At 39.2% G+C, this 14,153-nt stretch overlaps 1 long non-coding RNA gene across 1 annotated transcript; it reads left to right on the top strand.

The window, feature by feature from the left end:
- On the top strand, positions 1-8,004 carry LOC104912687. Its single transcript, XR_002118648.2, has 4 exons — positions 1-61; positions 3,575-3,617; positions 5,448-5,517; positions 6,146-8,004. It is a non-coding gene; the product is annotated as an uncharacterized LOC104912687 (long non-coding RNA).
- The last annotated feature ends 6,149 nt before the right edge of the window (positions 8,005-14,153 follow it).

Here is a 14,153-nt window from a genome sequence, read left to right as displayed (position 1 = left end):
GATCGGCTCGTCCCGCACCAAAGCTTGTCTTCTGTGTAACGAGACCTCAAAAACACAGCAGGTCTTTCTCAATTTCACGTTTATTTATTTATTTTGGAGTTCCCTCTGCCTCCTTGGCTCCAACAGGCAGAGCGGGCTGCTTTTTACTAAGCGGAGGGATTCTGGTTGCTCACAGGGGTTCTTGCTGCACGGCTGTACCACAGGCAGCCCGACTCCTAAGAGGAAAAGAGCTGTTTGGCTCGTTAAATTGGCGAGCAAAAATCTGCCTGCCTCTTGACGCAGCAGTTCTCTATTTCCCCTGGGTAAGCGATGGGTAAGCTCTGATACCAGAAGCACCTCCAGGCTGTTCCTCCCTCCTTTGTCCCCTTTTATGCCCCGCTCTGCCTCCCGGTGCCCTTTATTCGTGCTCTTCCAGGCATCAGAAGGCTGTGGCCGCAGTACCTCCTTGGCAGCACGAGGTGAAGTGAGTGTAGGTGGAGAGCAAAGGTTTATGTTCTGGTTTGAGCTTGTACGTTTGTGATGTGGGAAGAGTGAGGGCTGCGATGTGAGTCCTTCCTTGGTCGGTAGGAAGGTAAGGGAGAAGCTTGCTGTCCACTGGTGCAAAATCCAGAAAGTTCTAAGAGCTTGCATCAAGGCACAAGCAGGGCCGTTTGTAGAATTATTTGAAGGCAACTTTACCTGTAACTGCTTATAATCTCACTGAACTTGAACTCCTCAGGCTGAAATGCCTTCAGCAGACAGGCTGCTCACAGCTCGTCAGAATCCCACCTGGTTCAGTGCTCTCTGCCCAAGCACGCTCCATCCCAGCTGGGGCCAGTCTGAGTGCACAGCTCACCTGTTACTGATAATGCCAAGTAATAGATTGCCAGGAGGTGCCTGCTAAATGTCGTGTTTTGAACAGGCTGCTAGTGTTATCTCTTAACAGGTGTCTTGAACCTGAATTTATTTATATTTCTGGGTTGGGAAGCATCCCCTACCACTGAATTTGGTTGTTCCTGGATAAAGAAAGGCATTCCAGACTTTGAAGGAAGTATAATCTTGCTGCAGAAGCCCTCTGGTAACTATCTGCCTCGTTGTCTGCTTGAAGCATTAACCCATCTTCTCCTGCAGCAGCATAACATTGACTCTCAAAAAGGAGAGATGAAACTATGTAGAAGTAGCTGCTAGGAGTCCAGCCTAAAGAAAGATGACTTTGTATCCTTAGGAAAGGATATCCTTAGAAGTTTAAATAAGTACTGCTAGGTCTTCGAAGGGTTAATGGGTGAAAAGGCATGAAATAAATTAATCAGAGCACAATTAAAACGTGCTTATTGGTGAAGGTTTGGAGAAGGGGTTTGCAGTGAGTTTGAATATAGAACTTGGTTCTGTGGCATGGTAGCAACAGTGACCATATTGAGAAGCAATGATCTTAGTAATCTGTATATAATGCTTTTGGAGAAGAAAAGATCACTGAAAAACAGTGGAAGTCAGGTCTGATGTGAATACATTAAAATGGCAAAAAATGCCATTTTTTGGAGATTATTGTGGGTATTCTGTTATTGGTTACTTCACTGATCATACCCCTGAGAAAAGTCATTGAAGTTCTTTACAGCACCAAAAGAAAAGAGAAAACCAGTGCTAGGAGGCAACTTGGTTTTTTACAAACAGAGGAATGCTGCAGGAAATCTAGCATTCAAGCTAACTGAAACAAATGTGCCACTAGGAAGATCTCTGTTGTCTTATGTGGCACAGTGAGTGGTTCTGAGTTGTGCTGAAATGTGTTTTTGAAGAAGCAAGCTTAGCAGCCCTGCTGTGTAGCAGGCAAAGGTAGTGGCTCGGGACAGAAATTGACTGCACGCAGCTTCCTGTCACAGTTCTGTCTGCCCTTTGGATGTATGAAGTTGTGATTGCCTTTGTTTTGAACTCAGGCTTCTTAAGGCCTTGCATTCTTGGTTCTAGTATATGTGGAGAAGACTTCTAGAAAAATGATGTGAAGGCAGCTGGCTTTTCAGAGTAAATTCTTAGGACAAACAAGTGTCAGTTCTGTATCAGAAATGAAGACGATCAGAAAACAAATCAATACAGAGTGTGATTTGCTGCTGTGAAAATAAGGCAGAACCTGCACCTGTTGGGAAGGTGCTGGGTGAAAGGAGTGCCTGCTGAAGGCAGTACTTTTTACCTGCTGGAAGTAGTGCGCCAAGATCTGGATTCACAGATTGCAGTTAGATGGCCTGGTAGAATGGAAAGGCTGATGGTAGAAGCTACCAAAGAGTGGCAGGGTTTGCTGTGGTTCATGACATGATATGCTTAAGGGCCCCTTCTCCCCATACCCAGGATAAGAACTTTCTTCTACTCAGTGTGAAAGATAAATGCATCTCACAACTTGTCTCACAGGGATTTTAAATGAACATCTGTGATGAAATGTGATATTGCAGTGATGATCTGCTGTCATCCTAAAAGAACTTATGTGCTACTAATGTGAGACCACATAGTGCCTGACCATAAAAAAGCAAATTACTGGATAGCTGTTTATCATTAGGGGAGCAGTTCTGTTCACAAATGTTCAACGGAAAAACATTAATTTATAATGTAACATGATGTGTACAGTTAAGAAGCCAGATCAAAGTCATCTTAATGCAGTTAAAACACATACCAAACTTCTGAATTGTTGTAACCACGTGTGGTCTGTTTATATTTAAGTACAGCACTTTGTATATAGTGTTTGAGATGTAGGAAGCACTGTATGAGTAGAGTATTATTTTGCAGTTTTCATGGAAATTCCGTGCTCCTTCCCTTTGCTTGCTGGTTGCTGGCTAAATTAGTGTCCATGATACACTTTGGTTTGTATGGTCTTTTTTACTTTTTAGCCTGAGGAATTATCTTCTGTTAAGTGCAGTAAATTTTTGGCAGGGATGCTGATCCAGCAGATGGTGCTGCACGTCTGTGTATTTCAGGGTGATGGTTTTGTGTTTGGTTTGGCTTTTTTTTAACAGTTATCAAACTCTTTAGTTAAAAAGGGAATGTAATTTCTGTTACTTAAAAAAAAATAAAAAAAATCAGTAAGTACACCAAGGTTTTTCTTTTCTTGTAAAATGTATAGGTGTTATGACTGTCAGGAAAAACAAAAATAATTGCAGTGTGGCAAACTTTTCCTGTTTCAGCATTTCTTTTGGATTGAGTTTTCAGTGATGTAGACCACTATGCCTATTTCTTCAAAAGATATAAGTGTAAAATCACTGTTTTATTGCATTTAAAATGTGTTGCTCCTTTTTTACGTCTTATAGAGGGAGAAAAAAAGTTTCATTTTATGTTTGTTCCCAAGTTGTTTTTTTTTTTAAATTCTCAAGTTCTTATTATTTGTTTTCTAATAAGGCATTTTTATTATCTAAAACACAGGAAGGTCTGTTGGCTGAGTGGTCTCCAGAAAAAAAAGACCCATTTAAAGGTCTGCTAGATTATTTAAAACTAAACCAACACAGCAGCTACTGTCATTTAGTAATGATATATTGTAATGACAATAAATTTCACATTGAAGTTCTTTCATCTGTAAGTCTCAAGATGTTTTTAATAGAATATATTGTATCTCTTCTTTCAGATGCATATCCCAAGACTGGGAGCGCAATGAAGAAGCAAAAATGGTAAGAGATTGAGGAGACAGCAGTGGTAAGAGATGGAATGTGTTGAAAGCATGAAGGATGGAGAATCTGGCATGACAGTGGCTTGCATATTGACTAAAAATGTTATGTCTGTATTGACACTTGGATCTTTAACTTGGATAGGAGAAACACAGATATATAAAAAGCTGAATTGGTCATAATTCAAGATAGATTTGTTATCAGTTACGTAGAGTCCATTCCTAACCTGTGAATGATATGAATTGACAGCAGCTTTAATTTGTTGATGTTAAGAAAAGAAATACAAGTGTAAGCCAAATACCTCTGAAAATTGAAGTTCAGATTTGTCACCAGTAGATTCTCTTTGACCTGTTCCATTCTTTTTGCACAGTTACACTGGTAAAGGTTGTGACTTTGCTGCTACAGTGCTGTGGTCGTGGACTTTCATGTTGTGGATAAGGGTGCAGAGGGGAAATCAATATTCCAGCACAATTTTTCTTTGAAAAATTACTATGATCTCCAGTGGCATAGGGTAATTTTCCCTTTACAAGTGGAGTTTTCTACTGGGAGACGTTACTAGTGTAGCTGGGACAACAAATCCTTTCAGGTGTCGACAAAAGCTTGTTTTATGGCAGCGAGAGGTACGTACAGCCCCCCTTGAGCGCCCGCCAGCGGAGGGCGCTGCAGCCACTAATCTGGTCAGTGCAAAGGCAGTGGTTTAGGACATTCGTTTTCACAACACTGTTCAGAAAATGTCCATGTAAAACCATTACTGGGTTTTATTTAATAACCTCCTAACTCTCTCTCTCTCTCTCTCTCTCTCTCTCTCTCTCTCTCTCTCTCTCTCTCTCTCTCTTTCTCCCTTTCTCCTCCTCCCCTGTGTTCCTCTAATGCCTTTTACAGCTCTTGCTGCACAGCGTGAAGCCTTAGAGCTGTATTCATCAATGACTCACACCCTTGCTTAGGGGCCAATTTTCATGGAAGCTATATAGGAAAATCTTGAAATGCACCTATCTCATGCAGGGTACAAGATGATTTCTCTATTCATTACTATTCCAAAAGGACTTGTTGCCCTTTGGAAATGTTCAGATATTACTTATATTTGTGTGTGCATGCATACGTGTGCAGTGCTAACTTGTATTTAGATTCAAGTGTTCAGAAGATAAAAAATAGTGCTGTTGTTATTGTTGACACTGGTCAGCTGAAAGGCAGCTAAGGAACTGCTTAAACTGGGTGGAAGTCAGCAAATGTCAAAGAATAAGAAGCACTCTGCTTTAGATAAGCACAAAACTTATTAAAAAATCACCCTTTTGTTTGATGCTGTGGTTAGAGTAGCCTTCTCAGGAATTTGGGAGTAAAGCCAAAGACTTACTTAGAAGACTACATTTTTTCTCCCAGAAGTTATTCCTATAGGTCAGAGTTATAGCATGCTCCTCAATCCAAAGAAGACAGGATGTTCCTTTCCCCTAAAGACATCATATGTTAACTCAAGCTTTCAACTTTATGGAGGATGGGGAGAAAAGGTCATTGAAATTATTAGCCAAAGTGACCTTTCTGATTAAAACCCATCTGAGGGGAAGGGAAGCTTTACTGCAGTAATGTCCATCAGAATAATTACATTTGGAGGGATTGCTAATTATACCAAAATTACTTTAGACAGTTTGGAGAAGAGACTGAGGCTTTGCTGCTTAGCATAAAACAGTTTTATTTACACATTCACAAAGTAGCTTACATCACTACAGGATTAGACTAATTGCAACATTTCCCTGCAAATTATTGTAGAATTGGTGTCATGCAATGGTAAATCAGAACTGGTAACTCCAAAAATAGCATTTCTTTCTTTTTGTTTCTTAGACAGAATGGAAAAAGTCAATTTCTGCAGATCAGGCCTGTCCAGCAACATTTCTACTTTCAGTCTGCTCAAGTGAGTTTCTCAAGAATGCATGAAAGATCAGGTTTGGATATTGTTTTGCCTAAGTGAGTTTTGCTAACATTTTGCTTAGTAGAAGAGTTTTTTCCATGTTAAGATGGCCTAACAAGGGAGCAGTGTTTTACAGTAGCATGTAGAATTGCTAAACTCTATATGTATTGCTAAACATATATGTATGTTACACATAACAGGAAAGTTAACTCTGTTAGAGCCAAAAACAGAGAATCTCACAAAGGCAGTAGTATGATAATTGATACAAAGATGGAGATACAGAGGCACAAAGCGGTCAACTAACTTGCCTCAGATTGCCTCCAACACCAAGTAGGAGATAGCAAGTAAATAATTCCTGTGGTGGTTTCACTCTCAAACTACACCACAACCACTCTCTCACTCCTCGTCTTCAAAGAAAGATGAAGAAAAAAACACAATGGAAAAGATTTCAAGGTTTGAGATAAGGGCAGGAAGATCCCTCACCAATAACTGTCATGGACAAAACAGACTCAAGGCAGGGAGATGAATATAATTTACTTCCTATTGCAGACAGACTTAGAGCAGTGAGAAAGTAAAAGCGAACTAAAATCACCTTTCTCCTCCTCCTGTTCTACCTCCTCTCCCTGAGCAGTGCAAAGGAATGGGGACTGTCGTCAGTCTGCAACACTTCCTCCCTCCTGCTCCTCCATGGTCACTCTCTGTTCCTGTTCCAGCATGGATCCCTCCGATGGGATGCTGTCCTTCCCAAACTGATCCTGTATGGGTTTCCCACAGGCTGAAGCTCTTCAAGAACTGCCTGGAGCACCTCCTGCCCTCTTTCTCCGCTGACCTTAGTGACTACACAGTTGTTTCTCATTTCCTCATTCTGCTGTCCCCAACTGCTGTTGCACAGTAGCTTTTTTTCCCTAAATCTGCTCTCCCAGAGGCACACCCAGCACTGCTCATTGGCTCAGCTCTGGCCATTGGTGTGTCCCTTTAGGAGCTGGCTCTGATCTGACATGGGGCAGTTCCTGGGCTCTTCTCACAAAGGGTGTCCCTGCAGCCCCCCGCTACCAAAATCTTGCCACATAATCCCAGCATGCTTGCATTTTGTTTTCAGACACAAATATAACATCCTATATGAAATTATTGCTATTCTGGTTACATGAGATATCCAGTTCTTCCATTCTAAAGTCCATTTGTGCTGTAGAGAACATGTAGGGATTGTGAATGTACCCGTAAGTACCATTCCACAGTTGAACTAATTGTCAGGCCAAGCAAGGGACCACAGTAAATGGGTGAATAATTTGATCCAAGATGGATTTGTACTCTACCACACAGCCTGAAATCTTCTAATGCTTTTGGATTTGACTGTGAGCTGTTCATTGTTGTTTGAGCCTGTTACTTTCTATTACCGTATTTTCTCTGGATATCATTTGTGTACCTTATCTTTGTATAAAAGGCCTCATCTCTACCATATTTCTGGGGAGTAGTCTGTAGAAGCATACAAAATTTACTGCTGTAGACCAAAATATGACAGATAAAGGTAGTACATTACAAAGTCCTTGCCCTCAATCAAGCAGAAGGCTGCCTATGCTTCTGTGAGCAGTGGTACATATGTGACTACCCTGTAAGGGGAGAAGAGTTAATGGCAAACTAAGACATCTTCTGCAGCAAAAGCAGAGGGAGTCTTCACTAAGCAATTGCCTTTTATGTAATAAACAATGTCATGTGTGCAGTGGTCAATAAAGGGTGTTTTCTTGCCCTAATCTCCTTCCATTCAACTTAAAATAAAAATGCTATTAGTCTGACTAGCAGGCTGATGTATTCTGAATCCTGACCATAGATGTTTTGCATGTTGAATTTATGCTGCTAGCAGAGGTGTTACTGCAGCAGCCTTTGTCTTTCCTTTCATTGAATAAAATACAGTAAATAAACTTAGACTATAACTTCAGTGGTGTTAGGTATGTTTGGCAGATTTGTCTCTTTATATAATGCAGTTTCTTTGCAATACAGCATACACTGCTTTTTATTACAGGCAATTTTAGCTTCTTTTGACTGAAAATTGAGCTCTAATTACTAATGAGTACTTTCTAAAATAATTTAATCTTAGGAAAGAATGCACGTAACATAATTGTTAAATATCTACTGGCAAGATAGGTAGCTTGTGTTTTCACTAACCCTTAAAGGAGGTTAAGGTTTGATAACTCAAGAGAAATGGCAAAAGCCATGATACATGATTAAAGTAATTAAGAATTGAAAGATTATGACAGCATATCTGTGTTTCTTTGTAGAAGCCTTGACTTTCAAGGCATGTGATTTCTTTTCCTCATGGATGTGTTGAATTTTTTGGTACAGAACAGCCACATAAATGAATGTTCCATAGCTGAAAATCTCCATGTCAGTTAAAGGAAACAGGAAGGGCCAGAGCTTCAAGGCAGTGCACTGGTAGTTGTTTCTGTGCTGCAAATAAATTGTGTCCATCTCCTGTTCTTTCTAGTGAAATGCAGATACTGTCATCTCTTTATTTCTCTTTTTTTTTTTGTCTTTGGAGATGCGTTAAGTGAAGAACATCTGCACTCAAAAAAGAAAAATGAGGCACAGAATTCAAGATAAAGTTAATGGTATTTAGTATTCTCAAAGACTGTATGCAGAAGTAGTGGAAATTACAAACAGATCCTTTCCATATATATGTGTAGTATCACTTCTTTTTTTTTTTTTTTAGTAAACAGAGTAACAGTAAAGCCAGGGCAATGCCATGGAAAGCCAGTGGCATTACAGTTGCAGGAATCTGGTCAAAGAGAAGAACTGAGCCCTGACCTTAGCCACAGCCATTCCTAGCACTAGCTAGCTAGAGTCTCAAGTAATTGCTATTTCTTCAATTCCCCACATTCATCTATGAGTCCCTCAGTGCTTGAATATTTTTTCTTCTGACTTAAAACCTACATCTCATACAATTCCTTCTTTTCTTCCTCATTTTGGTAGTATTGAGGGAACTGGAACAGTTATTACTTGTTTATTTCTTATCAGATCTGGTTTTGTTTTTTTGTTGTTTTTTTTTGTTGTTGTTTTGTTTTGTTTTTTTCTTTTTTTTGTGGGAAGAAATTGGCCTTCTTCCCACCAGCATACATAGAGCCAGAAAATGCCCCACAGTTGTCAAGGCAACAGCTTTTGATGGAGAACAGCAGAAGGAAATGTGGCAGGAACATCCTCCAGAGAACCAAGGTCTTTTGTTGTTCATCCTATAAACGTGTGTGGTCCCTTTTCTTCAAATGGTATCAATGTATGCATTAGGGATAATAAATTATACACAGTGCAACATAATGAGATGGAGCTCATGCTTCAGACAAAAACATTCTAATATTTTCTCAGGAGTATACTTATGGGCCCAAAGTGATCTTCTCTTCATTGTATCTGTTCTGTTGTGTACGTATCCATAGAAAATATTGGCATAAATCACATGTTTTTAGAACATTGGGACAGAAAGTGAGCTTGGCTTTCTTTAGTACATAGAACTTTTAGCAATTGGAACTTTCTGACTAATATTTTTGATACTATTCAATACTCCAGAAGGACTTCTTTGGATCTAAGCTACCAACTGGGTTCTTATGGTACTGCTCTTCACTGGGAGATTTTTTTTCTCACTCTGGACAAACTTACTAACAACAGTCAAACAGATCCTCAGTGTCTTATCTGAACCAACAGAACTATGTTAATGTATCTGCTGTGGACAGTGGTCTGCATGAATTCAGCATGGAAAACATCATTGCTGGAGTGCTAGAAATGACCATAATCTAGGTCATCCATGCTAGCACAAGGGCAGAACCCAAGCAATTTTTCTGTGTAGTACTGTTGGAATTTCGACTGCCTGAACGCAGAAAAATTAGAATATCATATATCTCTACAATACAGTTGGAATGCTCAAAGCCTATTTCCATGGAAGCATAAAAATGTTACATTTCCCATGAAACTATCAAGAATTTAATCATCTTTTGTATAGGGAGATCAGGTGTCCTAAGCCTTGTTACTGCAATCTTTGTCATGAAATGTTACAGTCTTGATGCAGTAGTTAATTAATATTTCTAAAGTGTATATTTGCTGTCATGTTTGCTGTATGTACAGTAAAATATTATATAGTATAATATTCTTTATTATGATCCTGTTGTTTTCTTTAAAGACAAACCAAATTTTTAGATGCTGTAAAGTTATATTGATAGTTGCAGTAATCTATTTTTTAAGATTTATATGTGACAGCATTATTTATATTTATAGGCAGCAAATACCTGGCATTTACAGCAAATTTAAGTTATTTTTTTCCCTGTTTTATTTTCTTGTCTTCTCTTGGCTAAAAAACAAACAAACAAAAAACAACAGAAGAAAGATCTTAATGTTTGCTTTTCAAAACAACTTCCAACCTATTGCAAGCTGTGATATACCTAGATTTTGGAGCTATTTTAATATTTATTTCTATTTCACGTAGCCAATTGTGTTTCTGGGGAGTAAGGCATACCTACAGATACAAAAGATTGTCTATGATTTAGACACTTCAAAGTACATTTAATTGCAGAATCGGTCATATAGGTAAGATTCTGAGCCTAGGAGTACAGATGAGAGTATATACAATCCCTTTAGAAAGCAGAATATGTGAATTTGAAGTTGCAAGATAGACAGTTGCATGAAATGATCTCTCCTGACATGTCAGCTGAAATATCAGAAATCCTATTTCTAATCCCCTCCATGTAATATGGCATGGGGAACATAGATGCATATCAGTCATAAAGAGAAACAGCACAGCCTTTCAGACAGACTCAGCAGGCTGCCTGTAATTCAGTCCCCCTGCTGCAGCCTCTCCACCCACTGGTTGAGTCTCATTGCCCTTCCAACACCTCATGCACCCCTGACACAATGGAGAGGAGGGGGCAGGAGCAGTGTGGTGAAAAATGAGGCACTGCAGACAAAAACTTGACAGCCTGTCCTTCCCCCAGTGTCACAATTTGAACTGGCAAAGTGAAAAATAATTGTGAAAAATCCATTATTGTGTCTCACTGAGTAACATAAATGACTTCCAGCTACAGGCAGAGAGTATTCTTTGGACTGTTTTTCCATTTGCTCTGTTTGTTTTTTTATTTGGTTTGCACAATGAGATGTTCAAGGAAGGTTTTTACCATTTAAGCAGCTTCATTTTTCTCTGACTCCTCCGTACGGATAATTTCACTGAACTCATTGGACTAACTTTGTTGTCAAATGGGTGTTGAGGGAGAACTCTGACAGTCCTTAGGCAACTTTCCAGGTGTTGCTTCTCAGACTCACAATAAGCTTCTGTTTACCTCTCCCCTACACCAAGGTTTCTAGACACGTGCATTCAGTGTTCAGACAGCATTGCACCTCTAGCCCTGACGGGAAGGATGGCCCTTGAAATGGTTTCCATGTTGTAAAGGTTGTAGCTTGGATCTTTGTCCAGGACTGGGATATGTAGGAGTCTCATGCATCCAGGCAGCTTCTTGTCTGGTGGCAGTCTGAAGAATGCAGGTATTCCAGTACGTACAGTACAACTTTCCAAACCCTTCCTTGAATGTGAACTTTGAATGCTCTTTGACACTTCAAGCTAGTACCTGTATCTGGAGGTGCTGATCAAGCCACTCTTTGTCAGAAATCCTGCCTTTGCATGAAAGACTTCTCTCTCTAAAAGCTTCACTAAAATTGCTAAATTCCTGTGAAGAGTTCTGGTTCCAGGAAGAGTTTTTTTTAAGAAAACTCCTGGCAAATTCTTTACAAGAGTTGTGGTAAAAGCAGCAGTCCTCTGCCTCAGTGTCCAGTTACTTCTGCTATTCAAAAGCATAGCTACAGGCCTGAGAGAGTGGCTGTGTGAGGAACAGACAGCCTAAATGTAAGAGGAGAGAAACTGCGAGCCATGCAGTTCTGTAACTGTTACGTATATCACATGAGAATTTGAGCCACAAAAATGGAGTGATCCCCTTGTTGTCTGCTGCAGCTTCTGTAGCCTGACCTGACCCATGAACCCTTTAATGACTTAAACTGGGGCTGAACTTCTGACTGCTTGTACCTATTCACCAGCTGCTGTCAGCGCATGTAGCTCTTGCACGCTTGGAGCAGCCATGAGCACGATGTGCTTTCTGAGCCTTTCATCTCCCGTAGCACTGACTGCCTGGAGACAGCTCATACATGTTGTGTTTGGAAGGCCTTGCAGTGTGTGAAGTCACTGCTTGTGACTGATCGTTCTCTGGATGTGCCTGAAGATGGGCTTATAGCAGTAGAAAGTCTTCTTTTAGGGGCATGTTGAAATATCACTTGAGAGGCAATAGAAAATGCAGTTTGTCTTTTATTTATTTATTAGTAATAAGGATGAGATACTGTTAAACATGGCAAGCCAAAAAAGTTCAGACTGCTAAAATGCAACGTGATAGAAATTCCTTTCTTCATTTTACAGTGTAAATGTGTTTTGTGATCTCTTCCCATTTATTATTTCTGATGAAATCAAAATCTTATTGCAGAATTAGCCAGTACTTCATATACCTGAATGCATGTTCACTCTTCCAGCTGTATCTACATCTTTTCTCCATTCCCTTTTTCACAGAGCAAGGTGTTAGCTCAAGCTGCATGGAAAAGAGAGAGTTAGATTTGCCTGGCTTTTATATTTGTAAGATGTCCCAGTTTACATTTAGTAGCAGTGTTATTAGCTTAGGCTATACTGATTGCAAAGTAGAAGTCTTTAATACCAAACTCTTTCAAAGTTTCTCATAAATTTGTGGCACTTTGCCAGCTTTGCTCGCAAAATAGCATAGAGCTGTTGGAACAAAACGCTCCAGCTGCAGGAAGAAGTGAAGCCAAAAATGTAGATACATCAGAGTAGCTAAAGCATGTTTTGATTGCATACATTCTGTCACAGTTTTTGTGTTGTGCTGCAGATGTATCCAACTTTAATGAAAACAGATCATATTCTCTGCTGTTGCTTTCAGTTCAGTGTTTATGACATAATTTCCATTTTTATGTAGGTGCACTTTATTTTTGATAGTGCTTCTGTCTGAGTTGCCATAGGTTTCATTATATTACCTTTCAAATATCAATTTTTGTTTATGAGATGGAGATTTCACTTGTGAATTTCCTTGACCTACTTAACAGTTCTAACAGCAAATAGTTTTGAACCCTTTTCTGTCTATTGACCATTAAAGTATGAGATAGAGGTTTACTTTACAACATAGGTTTTTAATGTCAGAGAAAATGATGGCAGCTATTTGTTTGGAATCTGGACAAGTCTTATAATAGGTGCTTTTACCTGAAACAAAGTATTTTAACATTTTCAGCAATTCCTGAATGTGCTCTCTCTCTACCCTTTGCTGTAATATTTTGCATATCCCTGATCTTTCTGGGTCTGTTTCTCACAGTAGTGTTGAGAAAATTTCATGCTTTCCCATTTTTGAGCTGTAATACTATTTACTTCTCAGAGAGCTGAATATCCTCTAGTATTCTGCCAGGTCCCTCTCTACAGTTCCACACTGAGGTAGTTTCATTTGATCTTTTTATGCCAAAGATTTAATTTCCTTGTGTTGTATGGGAAGCTACTAGCCCTTATTTTCAGGGAATTGTCTTCTGTTCTGTTCCAAACAGCTGAAGTGCAGTAGCTTTTGTTTCAGTACCAGAACATTGGTTTTGCTCTCATACTTCCAGAGAAAGCCCATTTCTGAGTATTTACATATATTCTACATCTCCCGTTATGGGACAAATCCCTTGGTTCTTGCTTAGGAAAAATTAGCAGTAATTGAGAATGCAAATATTTTTTAAGTAAATGTGTAAGCTTACACTGAGTTGATTGATGAGAAGGATTTAACTGATGGATTTTGAATGTTTGTGGGCTTTGTTATATGAATTTGAACCGTGCTTAACAAGTGGATTCTCAGGGAATTTTCTTCCTTTACTCTGTTCAATTCTGTAACTCCCCAGTTTCTGAAATATTCATCAGAGTTACCATGAAAGTGCCATAGGTGTTTCAGAACCCAGTTGCACTGTCTGTGCTCAGACAAACATCCACTGTCTCCAAAGAGCAATTTTACATTCAAAAAGGTTTTCCCTGTGATGGGAGCTCTGCCTAAAGAAGGAAAGTTGGATCAGTCCCACATGTTGTAGAGACTTAAAATCAGGAATTAATATGCAGTAGGGCTGTGACAGTGGTTTTAATTCTACTCACATTAATTTTCACTGTTGTTATTAATTAAACCCTGAAAATCGGGGATTTAATGGAAAGTCTGACAGACCTTTAATTATAGCAGTTCAACAGTCTTATAGTATAGAATGTCCTCTACTAGTGCACAGGACACTCTGTACTTGAGAGGGTACAGAAATAAATCATAGTTTTTGGTGTTCTTTATGTGTTTTAAATTATTTTTTTAATTCACAAAAGGCTTTTACTCATTTCTTTCTGTTGTATCTGGTTAAGTTACACAAAATGAATATTTGAATTGTTCAAGAGCTGCCAACAGATCAATTTGAAAAAACAAAACAAACAATTGCTCATTATTGCTCAAAATTACTGTCATTGGCATTAGGAGAATGTATTTCAGTCTGTGGAATTCTTATAAACTGCTTATATAGTACATTATAGTACTCAGAAATACAGCTACAACTTGTGTCTAGATTGCAGACTT

This window comes from Meleagris gallopavo, chromosome 11, assembly GCF_000146605.3.
Source record: "Meleagris gallopavo isolate NT-WF06-2002-E0010 breed Aviagen turkey brand Nicholas breeding stock chromosome 11, Turkey_5.1, whole genome shotgun sequence".
In the NCBI taxonomy this organism is placed as follows: Eukaryota; Metazoa; Chordata; class Aves; order Galliformes; family Phasianidae; genus Meleagris; species Meleagris gallopavo.
This window is presented reverse-complemented; position numbering and strand designations above follow the sequence as displayed.